Source organism: Zeugodacus cucurbitae, chromosome 3 (genome assembly GCF_028554725.1).
Source record: "Zeugodacus cucurbitae isolate PBARC_wt_2022May chromosome 3, idZeuCucr1.2, whole genome shotgun sequence".
Taxonomy (NCBI): Eukaryota; Metazoa; Arthropoda; class Insecta; order Diptera; family Tephritidae; genus Zeugodacus; species Zeugodacus cucurbitae.
Window position 1 is genome coordinate 4,511,472 of NC_071668.1, and position 23,088 is coordinate 4,534,559.

The 23,088-nt window shown below is 34.3% G+C and overlaps 1 non-coding gene across 1 annotated transcript in view; it reads right to left on the reverse strand.

Annotated features, from left to right (window-relative positions):
- The window catches only part of LOC105213071 (uncharacterized), a 105,368-nt gene extending 87,076 nt beyond the window's left edge, over positions 1–18,292 (reverse strand). Inside the window, exon 1 of the transcript XR_008470456.1 lies at positions 17,123–18,292. This is a non-coding gene — a transcript (uncharacterized LOC105213071). The remainder of the gene's footprint in view (positions 1–17,122) is intronic.
- Positions 18,293–23,088: the final 4,796 nt, after the last annotated feature.

Consider the following 23,088-nt stretch of genomic DNA (forward strand, 5'->3'; position numbering starts at 1 on the left):
AAAATTGTTGAGGTGAATTTGCAAAGCAACTATTTAATGCGCTGTTTTAATTTGAAATGGGTGAGAGAGGAAAAAAGTACTTATTTAGTAGAGGAAATACTTAGTTTTAATGATACCATCAAAGAGCAAAATTTTATATATTTTGAAAAAACATTTTTTTTTTCTTATTAAAATAAAAATTCTTTTGATTTCTACATATACTTATTATTGACGAAAAAGTTTTACAAATCATTGAGTTAAGAAGAAAACTTATATTTTCAATTTTTGGTAGCTAAATCCTGTAATTAAGAATATATATGAAAAATATGAAAAATTAGGCGATTTTCGTGATTTTTTTTTAAAGAAAGTACTCGATCGATTGTTTCGAATTTTTTGCACATAATAAAAAAATAACGAAAGTGCCAAAAAAAAAGTTCCTCAACTGATAATTATAGTTAAATATATTACCTATACAATGACCTAAGATTTTTGAAAAATATCAAAAAATGACAAAATGGCGTAGTCTGAAAAAAAATTTGCTTTTTAGGGTAAAAAATGGTCTTTTGTTAAATGCCAATTGCCAATTTTCAACCAATCAAAAAAGTCATTGTATAGTAAACATATTCAAGACTACTCAGTTTTAATTTGAAGTCGATCGGTCAATGTAACATTGAGTTATGATGTAACTGCTTATACCAGCGAGCGGTCGCTCTTTAGTCGCTACCATACAAAAACTATTCAAGATACGATCTTACCGCTTTCACAGGATATTTTTGAAAGTATAATCTATCGAATAAGCAAAAAATAAAAAAATTGATTTTTTGAAAATGTCACACTCGTATAGCCCCTTAATGATATTTTGTTTTAAAACCCTTTTTTGAAACTTCGAATCTAAATATTTCGATTTTCGATACTAACTTCGAAAATCGAAGAATACAATTTTTTACTTATAGACTCAATCTCCCGGACAAAATCAGTTTGGTCCAATACACAGCCGAGTGTTGTACTGTGATAATGATACCCAAAAATACGCTGAACACTTGGAAAGGTCCGATTTGAATAGAAACGGATCGAGACTGAGTGTAAAATATTTCACCCACTTCTGGTTTAAATATCACAGCATATCATCTCTATTCCTTTTCTCATCTCGTTTACTCTTATGTGAAAACCTACAATCTTGACCAGAAGTAGATTTTTTATTAATTTTTTATATATTTTTCCAATGCAACGATATGGCATATTTAAGAAAACTTTGGTTCATAATTCTATGATCATTGACTGTAGTTTACCCAATATTATACTTTTCAACATTTTTGCTTAGACATATACTTTCTTAGAACATTGATGATGTATTTGAATGAAGTAAGCTATAGTTTAAGGAAATCAAAGTAAGAGAATAATGAAATAAAGACAATATTCGCTAATGAAGTTTTGTTACTGATACATGATTTATAGAGCCAGTTATGGTGAAGAGAATCCTTGAATTTGTGTAACTCGAACTTCATTTAAGGGGACACATCCCCGTCCCCCCCCCCCCCCCCCAATCTCGATTTCAAATTTAATTTTTTTGTTAATTTAATTCGAATCTATAACTATTCAAGAATACATATATACCTTTGGTATGAACTAGGATAAATCAAATCGGGAAGATCTTCTTTACTTTTCTTCATGATTTGTGGCTGCAAAAAAGGCGATTTTCAACAAAAGGTTTGAAAAGGTCCGCCATTTTGTGAATTTTTGTGCGAAATTTATAATCCTAGTTCATACCAGAGCCAAACATGTACTCTTTATAATTCTCAATCCCGTTGGAATTTTTGGTTTCAGATGATCCAGTGAACGGAAAACACATGCGCCGCTGAAAAGAAGGGCTTATCATAAAAAACAACAACAACAAAAATATTTTATACAAAATTTTTTTCTTCTGTTTTAAGTCTTCAAATAAATGTATGCAAAGTTACAACCCTAAAAAATAATTTATGTTCATTTGCCAGCCCATTGAAAATCGTCAAAATTTGATCAACTTAAATTTGTATAAAATCATGTATTCTTCCAACAAACTAAAAAAATTTACTCACGTAGCAAAATAATAATATTTTTATATTTGCAGTATGTCCGCCAGTAGTCATGCTAGAATCTTAAAAAAAGTTTTACACAAAAACATAAAGTAATTTCTTCACAACTCAAAATAAAAAGCGGCTTTCAAAAGTCTCTTTGCTTATTAAAAACAGGTGCAATTATTGAATATATTTTTCTTAGTATGTGCTTTTTTGTTGTATGAAATAGTATGTACATACGTATGTCAATTTAAACAGAGTGGCAAAAACTTTACCGCAATTTAAAGTATTCGCAATAATTGCTTTTCTCGTTTTAAATATGAAGGCCACATTTATACTTTTTATAAATTATACATAAATAAAATCAGGGTTGTTGTGGAATTTGACATTAGTCGGAATCAGAATTCAATCAGAAATTGTATTGCTTTTCTTTATCATGGAAAACAATTTTACCGTTTTTGCTATAAGAAACAGTGTTGACAGATTTGACATATTCCATTTCAATGTATTTCGATTTGTTCTTAAAGCGCTTTGAAATAAATATAATTACTTAAAATACAAATGACATATTCATTGAATTTAACGCAAAATTGTTTAATAATTTTTATTTATTTCGGAAATTTTTTTATAAAATTAAAAAAAAAAAAATTAAAAAGTGTTAGTAATTGGTTATTATACATAAGTCTATTGGATATTTGATCCATCTTTCTTCATATAACTACTTGCCTTATACCGCTGAGAATATGAACTCTCGACCTACAGTGAAGTAGTCTCGCACTCAATGCTTAAAGCTATTGCGTTCGTCGCAAGTGGTGCCTCTATAAAAATACGCAGCTACTTTGAAGCCACGTGGAAACGATTGCACCAAGTGAAGGTTACGCCGACAAAAGCGTATTAATGCAGCAAAAAAAGATCTGCTCTTACAGTCATAAACACACATACATACATACAATATTTTTTAATGTGAGTGAGCCTTTAAAAACACACCCACACAGTCGCGCTCGAAAAAATGTGCACACAATACTTTCACTTTCACTTAGCGTTGACTACGTCAGTGCGCTTTCGACGTGCGACCGTTGGAAAAATATGAAATCAACAGCTATGCGTGTGCAAATACATTGATAACGGTAATGGGAATGGTAATGGTAGGTAATGCAATGCTGCGCTACTTTTGCAAAGTGAAAAACATGAAAAGTGTGTCACGCACTTGCACGCAAACACACAGACAGGCACATGAGCGAGCGCGCCTAGTAGTATGCAAGGCAAAACATAAACGCTACAAAACTCACACACACAAATATGTTGATGCTGAGGAAGCTCGTAAGTGCAGCCGTCGTTTTTAGCAACAAAATGCTCCACATATAAATCCGTTAAGTTTTTTAAATATCATATTTAATGCTGAGCGAGTTGCCTGTGTCTGTGTATGTGGAGCCAACACAAGTGCACTTTGGTGTCTGTAAGTGCATGCATTTCTCGGTCTCACTCACGTCAAGTGCCGCCCCAGCGCACACACACACACAGCCACACTGAGTTGCCTGTCAGTTGTGCACTTTTACTTTGTGCTACTGATTTCCTACTTAACTAACGGTATATACTCTTATACATGTTTGTGTGTTTACCAACACACGACAGAGGCCACATCGGTGTACTAGAAACCCAGTTTTGAATGGGTACGTGCATAAAGTTGAAAGTATTTGAAAATATATGCATGTACAAGCATCACATAGGCGCATAACGGTATTAGTATATGCTCTTAAAGCACATATATGGCAGTCACACCACTACAATGCAGAATTTTCATTTATGCCAGCGCTAGGTGTGTGTATAGTAAAGTGGCAGCCGGAAGCTTTTATTGAAAAGCCGAAATTTCAACTTTAAATTGTTTGCAGCGCTCGTTTGTTTTCAATTTGCCTTTCTTTTTTCTGCTTTTCATACGAGTACAGCATTTCATTGGAATTTTTATTTTTGACTTTTCGCTCACTTTCTGCTTTTTATTTGCTTTTCCTTTGCCCGTGCAACATTCAAGTTTATGCTTTCCATTTGCATTTTGACATGATTTTAATTACTTTCAAGTGAAGTTTGACCTTTCGCCTTCTGTACGCTTAGTTTGCTGTAGTTTTACAGTTTACAGTTATTCGACGATGCAGCTAGTTTTACACACACGCATGAAATGAAAAGTGAATATAAAATGGCAGCACTACTAGTTAGTGCTTTTCCAACAACTCGCATGCTCGCAGCTCTCATATAAAAAGTTGTTTAAGTCACATATGAGGCGTCACTTCACCTTCTGACACACTCTGAAATTAAGAAAATTTTTCCTTCCAAACATTTTCAATTACTCGCGCTTTCTCACAAGTAAAGCTATGAAATTGCACTGTCATTTTGAAGGCAAAACTTATGTCATGTCATCATATTATATAATTTTACAGTTCGCGATTTCTGTGTATTTGCTCTTGTTGTTGTGCATATAATTACCTTATTTACGCTGAATGAATTTTATAAGTGCACAAAATTAAAAAGTTTTTTTAAATATCGTCTAATTAGAAGCAGTAGAACTCATATTAAAGCATATTAAAGCATGTAAAGCAGACAAATTAGAATTTTAACGCTACATTAGGCCTTCAAATGGTTGATAGATAAGCGAATACTGGGATTCAAAAACTTTCCAATTTTTTGGAATAATTTAAAATTAATAAATTATTTTTAAATTGGAATTTCTATGAAAATATTCCGCGGTTTTGAGAATTTATTAAAAAAAAAATCATAATTTGTAAACCGGATCTATATAATATCATATATAAGCCTCCTTAAAAAAATAAAGATAAAGCCAAAAAATCCAATATTATATATGCGTTAAAAAATCTGCTATAAAAATACTGAAACCGTATTTTAATTCCTGATTAAAGAGTTACTGTTTATAGAATTTAAGGGGTTATATCCAGCTAGGATTTTCAAAAAATCGATTTTTTTTAGTTTTCTTAATATATATATATATATCTGAGTATAAACACACAAACATTTCAAGTCGATCCGACGAATATTTTCGTTTTTCTCGAAACGGTGTTTTCAAAGTCGCTGAGCAAGATTTCTCAGAAACGGCTCAACCGATCGGTCTGAAATTTTTACACTAAGTTCTTAAGTATATTTTTTAGTAATTAATCGAAGGATTTCCCCATCCGATGAAAATTTCTTGTTTTTATAAACAATTAAAGACCCGAATTTTGGTCGAAAATCGAACCTTTTGCTTTGAAAAGCCGCCATTTTGTCAAAATTTTTTTTTTTTTGCTAATTCCTTTGATCAATCACTAGATTATTTATTACGTTAATGAAATTTATTTGGTTTTTGCATTTTAGATGATCCAGTCTAGACATATCGTGCTCACCGCAAGAGGCCTTTTTGCGGACCTCTGCAAAATTGGCAATATCAACGTTCCCGATAATTATTTGTGGCAATAAAAAATATGTGAATATAATTTAAGGTTGTCATAATATACCTGCCAAATTTGAAATCTATAAACCAAATAGTTTGCTTACAAAAAATTTTGGAAAAATGTCTTTTTTTCGACCTCCTAACTGTATATAACCCCTAAATAAAAATAAAAAAATTTAAATTTTTTTTATTTTTTATTTTTTTTTTAGATTTGTCAATCTACAACCAATTTTACAGCAGTGAAATGTCTAAAACATATATATATATATATATAATAAAACAACAACAATTCATAACACTTTTACCTCAAACATTAATTTACCCATAAGGAAATGATTAGCATTTCTTCAGCTTCATTGGCTTTAAGGATATCTACAAAGTTTGAACCTAATTTTTATGCGAAAAAATACTCAAAAAGATTACAAATAATATTATTGAGAGAAGCCACAAAAATTTATATTAGAGATGGTAAAAATGTTTCGATTATCAAACGATTATTTTTAGTCGAAAGCCTTCGATAGTTAATTGCAATGAAACGTAAGAAATTTTAGTTAGATTAAGCTAAAATATCTGGGAAATTAAAAATAAACTTCCATTTTCAATTTCTAACTTCAGAGCAAATATATTCTGAGGTAATGAAATTGTTAAAATTGAATCACTAAATTCAAGAAAGCCTGGAATAAAATGAGTTTGCATCTTCTCAGAAATCTTTTATACTACATTTATGCATAGAGTCTCGAAAATAGAGCATAGAGTCTCGAAAATAGAGCATAGAGCCAAAAAAATGTTTAGAAATAATCGATTAATCGCATGAAAGTAATCGATAAATATACTAGATATATATATAATCAATAAATTAGAATCGATAACAAATACCATCAAATATTTTGCGTGATTTCGATTACGTGTCTCATCAGGAAGACAACAAGAGGGAAAAAAAGAAACTCAACACCTTGACCTTTGACCAAACCGACTGAACGGAAGCTTACGAATAGTCTTAAGCAGCCATCTAAGCGCAAATTGCGTACATATTTACGACAAAGAAACTTTTCGTGAACATAAACGGTATACAAACTTCCGTTAGTCAGATAAAATGCTTCCGTTGCGATATCCGTCACAGACTCACACACAAACACATACAAGCTAAGTACGTGCCACATGAGCACACGCATGGCGCAGAGGCAGGTACCGTGGTAACTCCGGCGATAAAGCCATGATGACGCACGCACATTTGGCCATAAATGAGACTCCTGACGACAATATCGGCGTAATATGCATAAGAGCAAAGCCATCAGCAGCAGAAACTACTACAAGCCATGAGCCTGGTTGCCTTACAGGCGGCGCGCTATCACAAAATCAAAGCCTATCTACAGGCGCTGAGGTGGTCCAACACTTTGTTGATGCTTGCTTGTTTTTGTTGTAATGGCGAAAAAAAACTTTCTTGTGCTTGTGCGCCTGAAATTTACATTTTTAGTTTACAATTTAGTGGTGAAAGTGTAAATTATTTGCCACTTTGTGACAGCGCACGAATTTTATGCGCGTCTAATAGACGCCAACGACGCCATTTTTTTACACGAATAGCGACTTGAAAAATATTGTTGGCAGCAGTAGAACAGAGAAAAAGGTCCAAATAAGCAGAGCATACATGACAGTTAAACGCTTCCATGTGTGTGTGTGGATAGGTAAGAGGGATAAACAACAAATAGGAAATGGGATAACAGGAAAACAGGCCAATTGTTCGGCTTCAACGAGGCATGTAAATCTACATATAAAAGTTGAAATGAAAGCCAACTATAAAAACAACAACAACAACAGCATGAATGTGATGGTATAGTGGCAATGAGTGTTATAGACACGGCTAACAATATGTTGTATGAAGAGGCAAGCGTGTGTGTGTGCGTTTGTTTGTGTATTTTATGCTCATTCTTTATACTTGCATGCATGTGTGCACCCAACTAAAGTACAAGGACACACACGCACACAAACACACAGAGTTACATTTATAAGCATACACCACCGCAACCAATTTGCGAGCAGCAGTCCAGCTGCCGACAAGTCTACTCGTGTGTTGAGGTGTGGAAAACAAAACTAACAAGAAAGGTGGACACACACAAACGCAGTTACATGTGTTTCCACATGCTCTACTCACATATATACACTTGTGTGTTTATATACATCTCCATGTTTATATACATTTCTATATGTTTATCTGTGTTTGTTGCATGTTTACAAATTCTCACACAATCTTGCATGTTATAACAAAAGCACAACAAAGCGAGAAATTCTAATAAAAATGTAAATTTTTCACGCCAGACGTGTTGAGGGTTTCGCCCGGCGCTCACATCTCTCTACTATATTATATATGCATATTATATATGAGGGTGTGTGTGTGTTTGTGTGTTTGCATTACAGCTCATCTACGTCATTATTTTGTATGCTTGTTTCACTTTATTGTCATATTTGTTGTCATACATGTTGTAACAGTACCTGCACGTATGAGAAAGGTGAGAGATGTATGTAGTAAATAGGGAAAAACTATCTTGTCGTAATAGTTGTAGTTGTTTTTGTTATACACTATATATGCAAGCAGAAGAGATGGTTCAAATTACCTAGTGCATTCTTATTATTATATAAGCATAGTTGAGAGGTGGTTTTTGAACAAAAAAAATTTGAAAAGACCCAGAATTTGGCTTTACTGGTTCACAAATATTATGAAATTCGTATAAAATTTCGGACGTATAATAAAAGTGACTTCGTCTTGTGGAAAATCTTCTGACGATCTAACTCAATAGCTTTTCCTTAGCCCTGCCATATCTCACGGAAAGTTAGTTTCCAACAATTCATTGCCTTGAATTATGCCCACGAAGTCTCGTCGATCAGAAAATATAGGTGATCAATTTACAGACCATAAATTTATGACACTCAATTAATTATTTTTAAAGAATTTTTAAGATTATTGACGTACACCTAACCTTTGCATAGAAATTGACCAAAATATCTTAAACATGAATACAAAACTCTTGAGTTTACTTTGACAGTTGGTTTGAGAGATATACCCTTTGAACTGGTATGTAAGGTCACAGATCGATCACAAAAAAAAAAATAAAGAAGATTTCATCAACAGATGAAGCCATTGCGATAGATGAGAAGAGATAGATTAATGATATAAGGCGCAAAGTGAGTTTATTTCATCTCTCGAATCGTTGGGAGGAAGTAGCTACCAAATTCAATCACACTAATCGTTGGCTATATATAAAATGGAGTCTCCTGAAGCGGTATAGCCTTTTCGCACAGGAGTTAATTGAATAATTAACCAGCCTTCGCTCTATTACAGTGCTGATTTAGATCAATTTACCATACAAAATAAAAATTTTATTTTTCTACATTCATTTTTAATCGAATACAAAACGAGTTGGAAATTCAATGCAATTCTGCGGGTTGTTGTCCACGTTGTACATTTGGCTTGATTTTATTGATAAAATAGCAATAATACAACTCTACGGTAGATGTCGCTGTGGGAAATAATGGCTGTAGTCATTGATAAGATTGTAATTCATCAGCTGATTCCTATGAACAGCAAAAACAAAAATGTATAACAGCTGAACGTTAATCGGGAAGCCGGTTGTGCGAAAAGGTTTCTCAATTATAATCTTAATACAGTAAATTAACGTGACTGTGCGAAAAGGCTATTAGGTTTCATAGCTCTGGGTTGTTTGGGGCGAAAATGCACGCTCTATGTTAGTGGAATTTGTCTTTTGATTAGCTCTGCGGGTACACTCTTCCACTATTTTGCTCAGATGGTAACCACTTTTGAATTAGATGGCTATAGTCGCCCTCATATTTGTATGGACTTTACACTGAAAAAATCGTGCAGATCTATAAGATTCGTGATTTTTGATATTCCGACAAGCATTCTTGAAAGCGTAAGTTTGAGAATAAAGGATTATCAATATATCCACGGATAACTGAGAGCTTAGCCAGGCAAGCTAAGCAAGATATTTCACTGGACGGGAAATTCTTAAAGAAAATGTCGGCTCGATATTCATTTAAAATTAGAAGATTAAGCCCTATACTTTCAAATTGAGTGGACATTAGTTCTATATTGAGTTATAAGAAGTCTTACTTCTACTGATAGACTCTCTCCAAATTTTTAACTACAAACCTTCTACTACTACTAATTTCTTATTATTATTATTACTATTAATATTATATTTTTTTGTGTTGACTTTTAGTTTGTTTAATTTTAAAATAAACGACACTCATTTGTTGCACGTACACCATTTGAAGACGAGAAATAAAAATCTATGCGCGTACGTGCTTGCCGGCATAACTGCGCATTTACAGCGCAGTGCACTGGGCAAGTGCTTAGTTGAAAATAGTAAAAGCGCGCTCCAGCGCCACAGTTAAGCGTAGCCTTCCGTTCAAAGCAGACAAAATCTTACTCAGCTAACTGTAAATGAAAGAAGCCACAAGGAGGGATGGAGCGAACGGCGTGCTAAATGCGCAGATTTAACCGTTAGCTGTTTGTAAGCAACATATGCAGCTGCAAATACACATTCACTCAGACACTGGAGGGCACTTCAGTTGCCGCATGGGTGTGTGAGCAAGCCACACTCAAATTTAACTGGACAACTGCATATATATTCATTACTTTGCTAACGAGCAGCTTAGTAAGCACTCAAAAGGCAAATAAAGTGGCAAATATATTCATTTAGCGTTGTGTATTTCCACAACAACAACAACTGTTGGCGCTTAGTGATCATGTTGCGCCAGCAATTGCCAACCACGCTATGTTGTCGTTGGTGCGCTGCAGCCTTCGTTAGTCGCCGTAGAAGAATATCATATTATTTGCTTAGCAATTTGCTGAATAATTTAAAGCGCTGGCTCTTCACTTCGTTTTCACTGTTTTCACTCGGCCCGGTTTTGCATGCGACGCGTTGTCATATTGTGGCGCTTTTGTGTTGGTTATTGCTTGCCACCTGTATCTACTACCTGCCATTTGTTATGCGAGTGTGTGTGCATTAACACTTATGCGCCTCGCCGTATTTATACTACACTCGCTCCGCTTCACTCTTCTGCTGTTTATTTTGGGTGCCATATTAATGTGTCGTCAGCTTAGAGCACATACACATGTGTGCTCAAATCTAAAAGCAAACAAAAGACGCTTTCTCCGCTGCTCGGCAGGCACTCACTTGGCTTTAGCTGCTTTAAACATTAAAGTAAACACGCTGGCACACAATAAAAAAATGCACACTCATACACAGTGAGAGAGCCTGAGTGCCTGAGTGTAGAAACTAACAGTCTGATTGCCCACAAGTGACTGACTACTTGACTAAATGTCTGACAAATGTGGCGTTAAATCATGGCAGCTCAGAAGCTCAGAAGCTCTAGTATATCGCAGAAGAAAAGCAAATAAAAGCAAAAAATAAATATATGTAAATGCTTTGCCTTGAAACGAAACTAAGCGCATTATCCTGGCTCACATGCATATCCCTTACACAAACTCACACATATGACACACACTCTGCGAGCCAAATTCAATACACTCAAATCTCCTTCTCCCTCTCTATATATGGTACGATTGTGTGTTGTCTCATTAACGTTTTCCTGCCATTTCTTTTGTAGTTTCAAGGTTTCTAATGAGACCTAATTTATGTTAAATAATAAATTACCACTTGCCACTTAGTTTCATTATTAAAAACGTGACAATGAATGTGCGCGCCGGTTTTGTGCCAAACAAATGTGGCAACACTGTCATTATGCAGCGGATATAACAAAGCTATACATTAAACTAGCTACTAACGAACACACACAAACACACATTTGCTTTATGAAATATTATGAATAGTGTGTAGTCATTCAGTGAGTTCAGGTCATTAACTTGCCTTGGCTTGCCGGGGTTTGTGTGTGGCAAATTTAATTTATTAAAATGAATTAATGAGTAGAATGGCAAAAGTTTTATTGATATAACCAAAGTTGAAATTAATGTTTTCACACTTCCTACTTGCGGTTACGCAAATATGTAATGGGAATTCATGAACGAATCCATATACTCAGGGATGCTTTTGTTCGGTCTGTGTGCGTATAAGGATGTGGCGTTTTGGGTAGATAATAAATGGGAAAACACAAAGTGTGGCTCAATAGTTGAGTTAACTAACTAAAACTAGGAATAAATTTTCATGTATTAAACAAAATGGAAACTAAGTACGAAAAATGTAAGGTTCTCCATTCAAGTCATTCGAAAAATATAAAATACTAGCTATAGTGTCAGTTGAGGTCATCTAGAAATGTAATTAAATTGACTCATTTAACTAACATGTGATTCGGTGTATTATAGGTGTCATTAGACATTAATAAATACTTTAAAAATGTTAATGCGCCTAGATGTAGGCAACAGTTTTGGCTTATTTTCCAGAAAAAGTAGTTAGTACAGAAAACAACATTAAATATTATATAAAATATAAGACATTAATAAATGCTTGATAAATATAAATGCGCCTAGATGTAGGCAACATTTTAAGCTAATTTCCCAGGAAAATAGTAAAAATGAAATAACTCCTTTAACACACAAAACAATATTAAATATGAAATATAAGACATTAATAAATGCTTTAAAAATGTTAATGCGCCTAGATGTAGGCAACATTTTTCGCTAATTTCCCAGGAAAAGTAGTTAAAATAATATGAAAATCTCCTGTAGTACCGCAAACATGATTAAATATAAAATACGAAGGTGAAATGGTTAACATTATTCAGAAAATATTTCGAAAATTCTTATTTGCTATTCATTTTTATAACTTTTGAAATCCCTTTACTAAAGCATTAAAATACTTCTTACAACTAAATCGAGCGACAAATTGCTAAAAATGTAAGATTATTGACGATTTTGTACTTGTTGAGGACATTAATTATTTTATTATAGATTAATGTGACTGAAAATCATGATATATTCCAAAATATAGTTGCGCCTAAAGGTAGGCAACATTTTTTTAACGATTTCACGTATATATTTATTTTAAAATAATTTTGAAAATAAAATGCAATATTTTTTCAAATATTTCTTACTCAAAATTAAACGAATTTCATTTTTTCTTTAAAGAAATATATTTTATATATTAAATTAAAAATATGAAAAAAAGAAATCGCAAAAATGCTCCACACTAATATTGCTATAGTATTCGCTTTCATATATGCTTTCATCTCATAGTTATCTCATGTACGTTGGGACACTTTTACTTCCGCATTTACAAATCATTTAGGGAATTACGTACAAACTTCAAACAGGAATGTGTGTAGGCTCATGCGGAAGAGTTGAAAGTTCATTTGAAGTAAATTGCAGAAATAATGTGCAAAGGAGAAATTGCTTTTCAGATAGTTTAATTTAAGTGAGTATATCAGGATTTTTATTTTTAAAAAATATTAGTAAAAAATAAAAAGGATAAATAATATTTGAAAAATAGGAAAACAGGATTTTTGTTTTAAAAAAATATTAGTAAAAAGTAAAAAGGATAAGGAATATTTGAATAATATTGAAAAAATAATTACTGGAGATGAAAAAAGTCTACCAGATTTACTGTGAAATTTTCGAGCTAAAAAATTTTACTGAAATATTGTCTTCTTGGAAAATTAAATTAATGAAAATTTCTTTGTTATAATAAATAATATAATTAATAAAAAAATTATAATTTACTTTCAGTTTCCATACATTTACTCACGCTTTGAACGCTTCATAATGTGATATTTCTTTCGAAAGCTCAAAAGACTGTCCACATTTTTAATTCGCATAAAAACAAATTCACGCAAATCAAACAAGTGCCCGAAGAGTTGCTTTGAAATTTCAATATTCAAACGAAATTTAATATATTTTGTTTAAACAATTTTTTTTTTGCCGTTAAGCAAATTTCACGCATTTCCGCTTTGCATATTAAATTTTATTTTGTTGCGGCTACAACGCATACAAAAATATTTGCGCGCAGCAAATTGCCACATTGTTTTTATGTGCTCGGGGACAATCAAAGAAAGAAAAATTTGGAAAAAGTTGGCTTAAAATTTAAAATTCTTTTGTTATAAATGTGCATGCGATTTTTTGCGATTTTTTTTGCCATAAATTAGCACTGACCATAAATTTTAAGCTGCAGCAAAATAGCGCCAAGTTACAACAATAACCAAATACCAAACGGCAACTAGACAACTGTCTGATTAATTTCAATTGTGCGGCAACGACAATAAAATTTATTTATTTGTCACTTTGGCTTTGCTAAATACTTTGTGCACTTGTTGTTATGTTGTTGGTATTTTTTCGCATTTTTTCAATGAAAACTTTGCTTGTTATTGTTGTTGTCTAACTGCATTTTGTTATTATATTTATTTTCGCTTTTCAATTGTTTCGCGCTTTTCAGCTATTTCATTAGAAAAGTGGCGCCAAAACAGGCGAGTGTCAGCTTGTGGAACAAAAACAATAACAATACGCAAGCTAATATTGCAACTATTGCAAAAAGCTAACTGTCGTCAGTGCGTTCACAGATTTTTTGCGCCACTCACTACTGCTGTTGTTGTTTTTGTTGTTGCATATACAGCGTCATTTCGCTGCATTGCTTGTTGCCTTGTTGTTTCTGCTGGCTTTGTTGTACTAAATACGTTTTTTCTAAGTTGCTCCGGCTTCACACTTTGTTAATTATTACTATTTTGTCATGTTGTTTGCCTTTGCCTGCCGCTGCTGTCGCCACCACCGTCTCTGTCGCTGCTGTTGACAACTTTTAATCCTTTTTATTGCGCGACCACATGATTTATATGCCGTTATTGTGCGCTGCTGCCGCTCTCTCTTTACACACATATGTGTGTTTCTTTATATCTGTGTGCCGTTTTTATGCATTTTGCGCTCAATTCATTCAATCCGATCGCATTTTATTTATTTACAGTGTGTTCTAATTAATTTTTATTGTTTTAATTCATTGTTTGCCTTTTGCTGGCGTTTGCACATTTTGTTTTTGTTTTTTTTTTGTTTTTTTTTGTTGTTTTGTCTTCAATAAATAATCGCAGCATTTATTTACTTTTTCAATTTGTAATGAAAATTACGGTTTAATTAATTTAACAAAACTAAAAAAAATTGTGTTAAATGCAAAAGCGCATATAATGAAATGCCATTGTAATTACAACAACAAATTTTAATTACATTTCTTTTCATTAAGTTTGGCTAATACATCAAACGAAGGCTGGTTTCACAGTGATTAATTAGAAAGTTATTATTAATAAATTATTGTTATTAATTAATGTGGAGCTTATTGGAATATTTTTACTAAAGCTACGAAAGAAAGCAACAAATGTGTCAATTTTGTTACAGAATTGATTCTAAAATTAAATAAAAATTTAAATTTTTTAGAAATCTTTCATATGTTAATTTTTACCAAACCTTTCTGGTTTTTATTTGCTTATTTTTCTGTAAAAATCTTTGCTTCAGGTGTTATTGAGTATATTCTATTACTTTTCGGATGAGTTTTGCGTGTATTTGACATCTATCTAGATCCTAAAAACATTAATAGTACTACTCTGGATGGATAAAACGATTGCAGAAAGCTCTTTTAGTTTTATTTCATGGATGCATCGGAAGTTTGACCTTGTGTCACTATAAAGATGTACTATTTTCTCTAAAAATCCCTAAAATGTGTATCAACTTTAATTGAAAATATCCACTTAAATATTTTTATGGCTTCAATACACAGATTTTTCTACAGAAATTTATATTTTCTTGTAAAAATATGCGCTAGTATAGTATTATATTACATAATAGATACAGTGGAACTTTCATAACTCGAAGATCTCCATAACTCGAACACTTGAATTGGCAATAGCGTTTAGAAGCCAAATTTCATATAAATTTCCTTCCCTAACTCTAATTTCTATAACTCGAACTTCCATTTCTCAATTTTCTTCCATAAATTGAACTTTTTGGTCAGGGCATATTACAAAATATAAAATTTTACTATAGAGGAAGAATTTTAAAAGTGTCCCTCTATATCGTATGGAGGAGAACAAGAAATATTATATTACTCTAATGGATTTCATAAATCATGTAACAAAGGCATGTGATATAGACGTCAATAGCCAAAAAATAGCAAAGTACACCAAATAACATTACAGAATAAATTATTTAATGTATTTAAATAAAACTTTATGTGGAGGATATAATTAAAACTGTTTATACTTTAAAGCTTTTTGAACAATTTATGTTTTAATGAATATTCTATAACTCGAAGTCTCTCTAACTCTTTTTTTGTAGATTATAGTGACTCGAGTTAGAGAAGTTCCACTGTATTATATTGAGGGATACTGTAAGCCATCTTTAGTGCTATGTTCGAAAAGAGTTGAAAATATTACACATATCCATTTTATACTAGCATAGAAAGCATAGCAATACAACGCAACGAATATTAACCTCTGATTCCTTAGATTTGCAAAGTACTATAAAGTATAGTACAGAAAATATCATATATGTATGTTCCCTCCTGGAAGAATTTGCAGATCAAACTCCCATACTCTACTCAAGTAAATAATAATTATTTTTCGAATACTTCTTCTAAACACTTAAGTGTTACGCGCAGCATATTTCCTTTCATTTCATTACAACAAACCATTAGCGCTCTCGTCCTCACCTGTCACACACGGCGCTCGGCAGCGTTGCATTAGCAGCGTTTGACAGTTGACACTTTTGCAGCAACTTTAAGTGATCTTGAAGTGCCACACACAGCGAAAATACGGTGGCCACCCAAGGTGCTAATGAAAGCGAAAACTAAAAGCGAAAACTTCGGTTGCCATAGCATGTGTAGCGCTGTCGGCGACTCGTTGTACGCACGAGTGCCTGTGCGTAGCCACAGACAATACCGTTGCGTCACGTCACGTGTCCACGTTGCATAGCAACTGTCAATTAAAATCAATCATAATTTTGAAATATCTGTCAAACTTGCATTAAAACAGCAGAAAGTTTCGACGATGTAAATAAAAGCGGATGGGAGTGAGAGTGTCTGTGGGTGGTCGTTGGGCACATGCCATAGGTGCTATATACAAATGTTTATATAGTGCGGATGAAATCGAGATATGTGTTTGGTGGGTAAAAGTTTTCATATTGTTGTTAGTAGGCTAATTATAAGACAGATTATAATATTATTTTAAATGAAGATAGTGTGCATATGATAGATGGTTTGAGGATTTTGTTTTGTATATTAATAGTCTAATACATTTTGCTGCGAGAAATCTATTCAGATATTGAAAATGTAATGTCCTCATTAGTAAGTGAAGGCATTTTAGTTTTTAATACTTGTTGTTGTTATCAACTTTATTGAGTTCAGTGTGGTGCTATTGGCTGCTGTTGGCGCCAATGATTCGAAAAGACATCCACACACACATCAAGATGAATTTTTGACATGAGTAAATATGATTGAAAAGATATGAACCAATCCAATTTCTGTTTTATATTTATCTTTAAATTAATTTTGTTTAAAATGTGAGCATTAATTTAAATACAGAACTATATTCTTAATTATAAATACTTAATCTAATTTTTTTAAAATACATTATGGTCACATATATTTTTATCGGTTTTCAAATAAAATTTAGGGTCTTTATATTAATATGTGTAATCAGCTATCTCTAAAAACTGACTTACCTTCGTTCGAAAAGTTTAGCTTTTTGTAGATTCCGACTAAATTTTATTTGTTGTTTTGCTCAAGAAATATTTTGATCCAATATTTCAATATTTTTATGAATATTATTTCAAATATTTAAATACACTTCTGTTACTCAACAATTACAACAATCAAAACTAATCATCTGTATTTTGGTTTGCAACTTTTTGAGCACTCTTTTGAACACATATGTATGTACTTTGCACTTGGTTTTGTTAATACAAAGTTAACTCTTTGCTTGCTTGACTCATACTAATCCCGGTTTAAAACTCACATATATAAAATCTTGAAAGTTATTAACTTCTATTTGCCTTTTCACCTTTTCTAATTTTCAGTTATAAACTTTCAAAATTTCTTCCACAAGTCTCTAATTTGTTTGTAGATAATCCTTACTCCAGTTACAATAAGGCTTCTGCCACCTCATAACACAAACACGCTACCAAAATTTGTTTACATTTCGCATGAGACAATTCCAATTTCACACGCGAGTTTTTTTCACGAATTTTCGCACGAATCGACACTTCCTCTTTACTTATTTTAATCGACACTTTTATCTCACAAAATTTTTATTTATTTTCATACTTCATTAGTGTAAAATTATCAGAGGCGTAGGTGCACTATTTCTTGACACAATTCCAGCGCTGCCTGCCCACACTGATTGCTTGTCATTGTGACTACTGCTTTTCGCTGTCAAACTTGCAGCAATTTGGGCGTTACACAGCACAGCTGATTTCACTCCAATGTTCCACACGCTGTTAGAAATCTCGGCTGTTTTTGGAAATTTTCTTTTAATTATTTTTTTAAATAACACACATTTAAACCAGGCTTCACTTCAGTGGTCAATTACATAAAGTAATACAATTAAACAACGTCTTGTATAATATAGTAATAACCGATTTATTTTTTAACACAAATTCCATACAGTAGCACTCAGCTGCTCTGGCGAACGACGAACGACGCGACAGCGTAGTGTCATTTACGAAAGACGCTGTTAGACTAGTTTCCAAATCACGCCGTCGCTTATGCATTCATTTTTTCCTGCCTTCGTTGCCCCCTCGTGTGCCAAAAGCCAAACCGTATACTGTGCTGTGTGAACGCCACAGCAGCGTAGTACAAATCATTGCTGACGACCTACTGTTTAGCGCTCTCAAGTCAACGCTTTCGTCGTTGTCGGTCGAATTTTGGTACTTGCCGCTCTCAATTCGCTCTCATCGCCGGCATTCGGCGCGTGTTCGCGAAATGGGTGTGCGTCAAAGTGTCATACACGCCATAGCTGCCACTGTAATAGCTGTGCAAGTTTGCAGGTCCTTCGCTTTTGCTCTCTAACCAACACACGAGCGCTCACATCAGTTTTTATCCTTTAAGCAGCCTGCCGCTCTCGAAAGCTTACTCTCACCAAATATTCTGTTTAACCTAACTTTTGCGTGCGCTTCTTGGCTGCAAATCAGCTGTGGATAACTGTTATACTCTTGCTCGCAGCATATCGTTCAATGTCCTGCTGAAAACTGCGCTTCGTTTTGGGTTATTTAGCTTTGAGATTATTCAACCTCGCGTGCCAAACATTCGTGCTCAGCTGGCAATGCGCTCACTCATTTAGCTCTCTCACCGTTATGCGAGTATCTGTGGTGTTCGTCGCTTCTTGCAAAGATTGTTTTGGTGACTTTCATTTGCAATTTCATTTTAAATATGCTGTTAGAGGCACCGATATGTGTATGTAATATTATACTTATAAATTGCTGCCTCGATAATTATTTTGATTCATTGCACGACTAACTGAGTTTCTTATTAATATTTATTACAATATTGTGATTAAATATTTCTTAAGACTAAAAAGAGAGATTCATAAATTTTGTATTCATAAAAGACTAGTTTTCTCAGTTCAAAATAAAGAATTTTTGTGTGCAAAATTTTTTCTAATATTTCAAGCGATTTTGTTATCATTAGTTAGTGAGCTGTGACTGGTTTCCCTCTCTCTCTCTCTCGTTTGAAATTATTTCTCTCCAATCCGTACATAGTTCGTCAATCGTGAGTTACTGTTATAAGATACCTTATAACTACTTTACTCGAAACTGCTTCACTTGAAACATGTATAAGAGAAAATGTCCCTCATCAGAGTTTATGTTAAGATTTTAAGAATAAATATATATATAAATTAATATTCACAGCATTTCATTCTTGTGCATTTTAGAAACTAAATTGTCTGTACGAAATCGGTTTAAGCATTCTCAAATAAAATATGTCATATTTCTCTTAGTTCTTTCATAGACTCTTTGAATATAACTTGTATAGAAAATATAAAAATTAATATTATAATTTTTGCTTTTTTGCTCTTTATTCAATGTTTTATAAAGAGTGTTACAGTGATCGGATTCAGTTCAAATATGCGCCGTTTCGTTCGATAATCTGTTTCCATATAGATGGTAACTTCATAATACCCCCCTCATAGAATACCCGCTCCTTATTTGCGAAGAACTCGGACCACTTTTCACAAGTTTGAGTTCAACTTTACACCACCAAAGGCGTTCGCCATGGACAGGGACAGGTGGTAATCACTTGGCGCTATGTCCGGGCAATATGGTGGATGCGATAAAACCTCCCATCCGAGCTCCCGTAGCTTCTGACGAGTCATCAACGAAGTGTATGGTCTGGCATTGTCCTGGTGGAACACTACACCCTTCCTGTTGGCCAATTCAGACGCTTCTGGTCGATCGCCTGCTTTAAGCCATGCAGTTGTTCGCAGAAGATGGTAGAATTAAGCGTCTGGCCATATGGGAGCAGCTCAAAGTGGATGATTCACTTCAAATCCCACCAAACACACCGCAAAACCTTACTGCCCGTCAACCGCGGCTTGCCCATTGTTTGGGACGATTCACCGACCTTCGACAACGAACGTTTTCGCTTGATATTGTCGTATTTGATCCATTTTTCGTCGCTTCAAAAATGGTCCGCTTCAAAAATGGGTCGAGTTCGTTCGCAGGCGTTGATTCGGTTCAGAAGGTTTTTTTGCGTCAAATCATGCGGCAATTGAATAACTAACAAGTATGAAGTGCCAAGTTTAGTCAATAGAGCTAATCTTCACCTAGTCTTATTGAAAAGTTCTTAACCTTAAATCTAAATTACAACAGATTCGGAACTGTGTACTTAAATGATTTTGTTTTACTGTTAATTTTGAAACTTCGACCGCTAAGAAATTCACCACGGTCGCTCTATTTTGCTTCATCAATGACAACTGTTATACTCTCAGTGTGGTGTATAACTCACAAATATACATTTATTATAACAGCAAAGCTATACTGTATATCAGTAAACATATAGACTACTATACATATAAATTTGAGCACCGTTTCGTCGCCAAAGCGCTGCATTCCGGCCAACACCATTATTGCCATCATCAGTGCCGTAACCGTACCACCACTTAAGTAATTCACCACAATTAAATTTATTCGCCTTATTTTCGGCTGCGTGCTGTGCTGATGCTGGAATAGCTGAAAAACCAACAGCAACAACAACAAAGCGGCGACAAAAAGCAACGATGCTTTGCTTTGCAAATTCGCAAAGTAAAGAAAACTAATAAGCAGCCGGCAATAATGGCAATAAATCAGTATTTAACATGTTGTCAACAACAACAATCTATAAGCAGCATATATGCATGTGTGGGCGCTTACATATGTCTGAACAAATACGAGCGTCTCGATATGTGTTTGTGGCAAACTGCCGTGTACAAAAATGCGAGTTTGTAAACAACGATTGCGATATTTCCGGCTGCTTGTATTGCAAATTTATGCGAATGTGTGCCCCCTGCAATACACTTGTCTACGCATGTATTTGTTTTTATTTGTTTGCACAGTGATGTAGTGTGTTCCTCGTGTATCGCACCTCAGTACTCGTATGCGACTTCCTCACAGTCTCAGACTAATTCGTCCGGGATCATCCCCTTTTGCCAATGGAAAGGAAAGCGAAGCCAAATATCGAACACATTTTCTTGGGTACAACTGCAAATCAACGCGATTAGAAGTCAGAGCAAATAAATCCATCTTTTGTTGTTGTTATTGCTGTTGTTGGTTGCCTACATACGCACGTGTATCGGTCGCATTCCACTTCCGTGCGTCCGCTCATCGGCACGTCAATCCATCCGTTCGACATTCAGTGTCTTCTACAGTGTCGAATATCTGTGACACAGTTGCGGCCATTTCCATCTTTGCAAATTGCCCTCGCCTACACATCAATACCATTTGTAGCTCTGTATCGCTGTATCTATGAATGTAATCCGAAAAGGGACACTCTAGACTCTAGACTGAGCTGAGCACCCGTCTACCACATTGAGCGCGCTGTGATGGCTGTGCGGCGGCGGTGCCGTCCCGCAGGCAATCAGTAGCAATTTCGCCAAGAAAAGTCAATGTGTGCAAAAAGCGTAAAAATCGTCAAAGTCGAGGCCCAACAACAACAGCAGCAAAAACAACAGCATTGACAACGCAGCCACAACCAGTGAAGCAGTGGCTTGAGCGACGGCAACACAACAATTTTTCCCGAGAATATCGATTTGTTTCGATTGACAAAATTCGTGCGCCACACACACACTCACACACAGCCAGCCCAGCCTGTGCGTGAACCCGTAAGCGCTTCCCCCGTACGCCACAAGCGTCTGCGTGCCACACGGCTGCGTCTTTTATCTCTGACGGCGTTGCGTATCGCAATCAGCATTTTGCTAACCCAAAAATGCACAACAACAACGACAACAATAGCAACAACAACAATCTGCTATGTTCAACACAAAACACAACAACGACCAACATACCTTCAAGTTGGAGATGTTTGTATTTATATCTGTTTGCTATGTATCTAGTTAGATTGTGCACCCCTGTCTGTCGTCAGCTCCATTTTTACCAAACAACAACTAGTAGCCGAATCAAAATAAAAATAAAAATAAATACGTATTGCATATATTGGAAATGTTATTCGTTTATTTGTGCGGCTCTATGCTTCGCTAGCGTCTTTGGGTTTTGTTGCTTTTGGTACAAGTGTTCCTTTCACAGACCTTGAGGGTCAGTTAAATCGATTTCATGCGATGATTTTTGAATGCATTCATTTTCAATAACTGTGCGCCAAAATATATAGAGAGAGAGAGAGTGTCATAGAAGCAAGGCACTAAGACTTTCAGTGGGAATGGTGGTACTTATATAAAGGGTGTGTGAATAGGAATCCCATATTCAATAAATCTGCAGAAATTCGACTACTGTTGTTGAATATTGTTGTTGTTGTTATAGCGACAAACAAAATTCCCAACTAATTCTGATTCTTTGACAGTCCTTTTCCGAGTAAGAATCCGGGTACTCTCTGATTTCGTAGAATCAATTATTGTGAAAATGCAATATTCTCTCATTTTTGTTTTTGGTCAATTGTGAATGCCCGTAACAACCACGTTGCAGAGAAATTCTTAGCGTTCTGAATATGTTGCTCTCTCTAGATGGATTTATACAAAATCTTCTTCTGATATCTTTAGAGTATCAGCGACCTCAGTCAACTTTAGTATACGTTTGCTTGGAACATAGTAACCACCTTCGAATGATTGTTACACATATCACAGAGGCTCGGATTTTATAAATCTAGAACCATTTAAAACTATTTAACTTAAGCTTAGTCTAACTCCAAAACACTTGGATTCTGTTCTAGTAGCGCCCTCTTATGGAAACGATAAACATCATCTCTCAATCTGCCTATAAAATCATCTCAAGCTTTACACCCTATTATCACACCCTCCACCTACCACTGGTTTGACAGTTTGCAATAAGTTGAACTTGTTGTATTTGCTTTTTGTCAAAGCAAAAAAAAAAAAAACAAAAAAAAAAGTGGGAAAACGAAATATTTACATTTGCAAAATTTAGATGAAAATATAAGTGGTTGCGCTCATTCGGTTGTATTTAGATTAAAAAGAAAGCAATAAACTTCG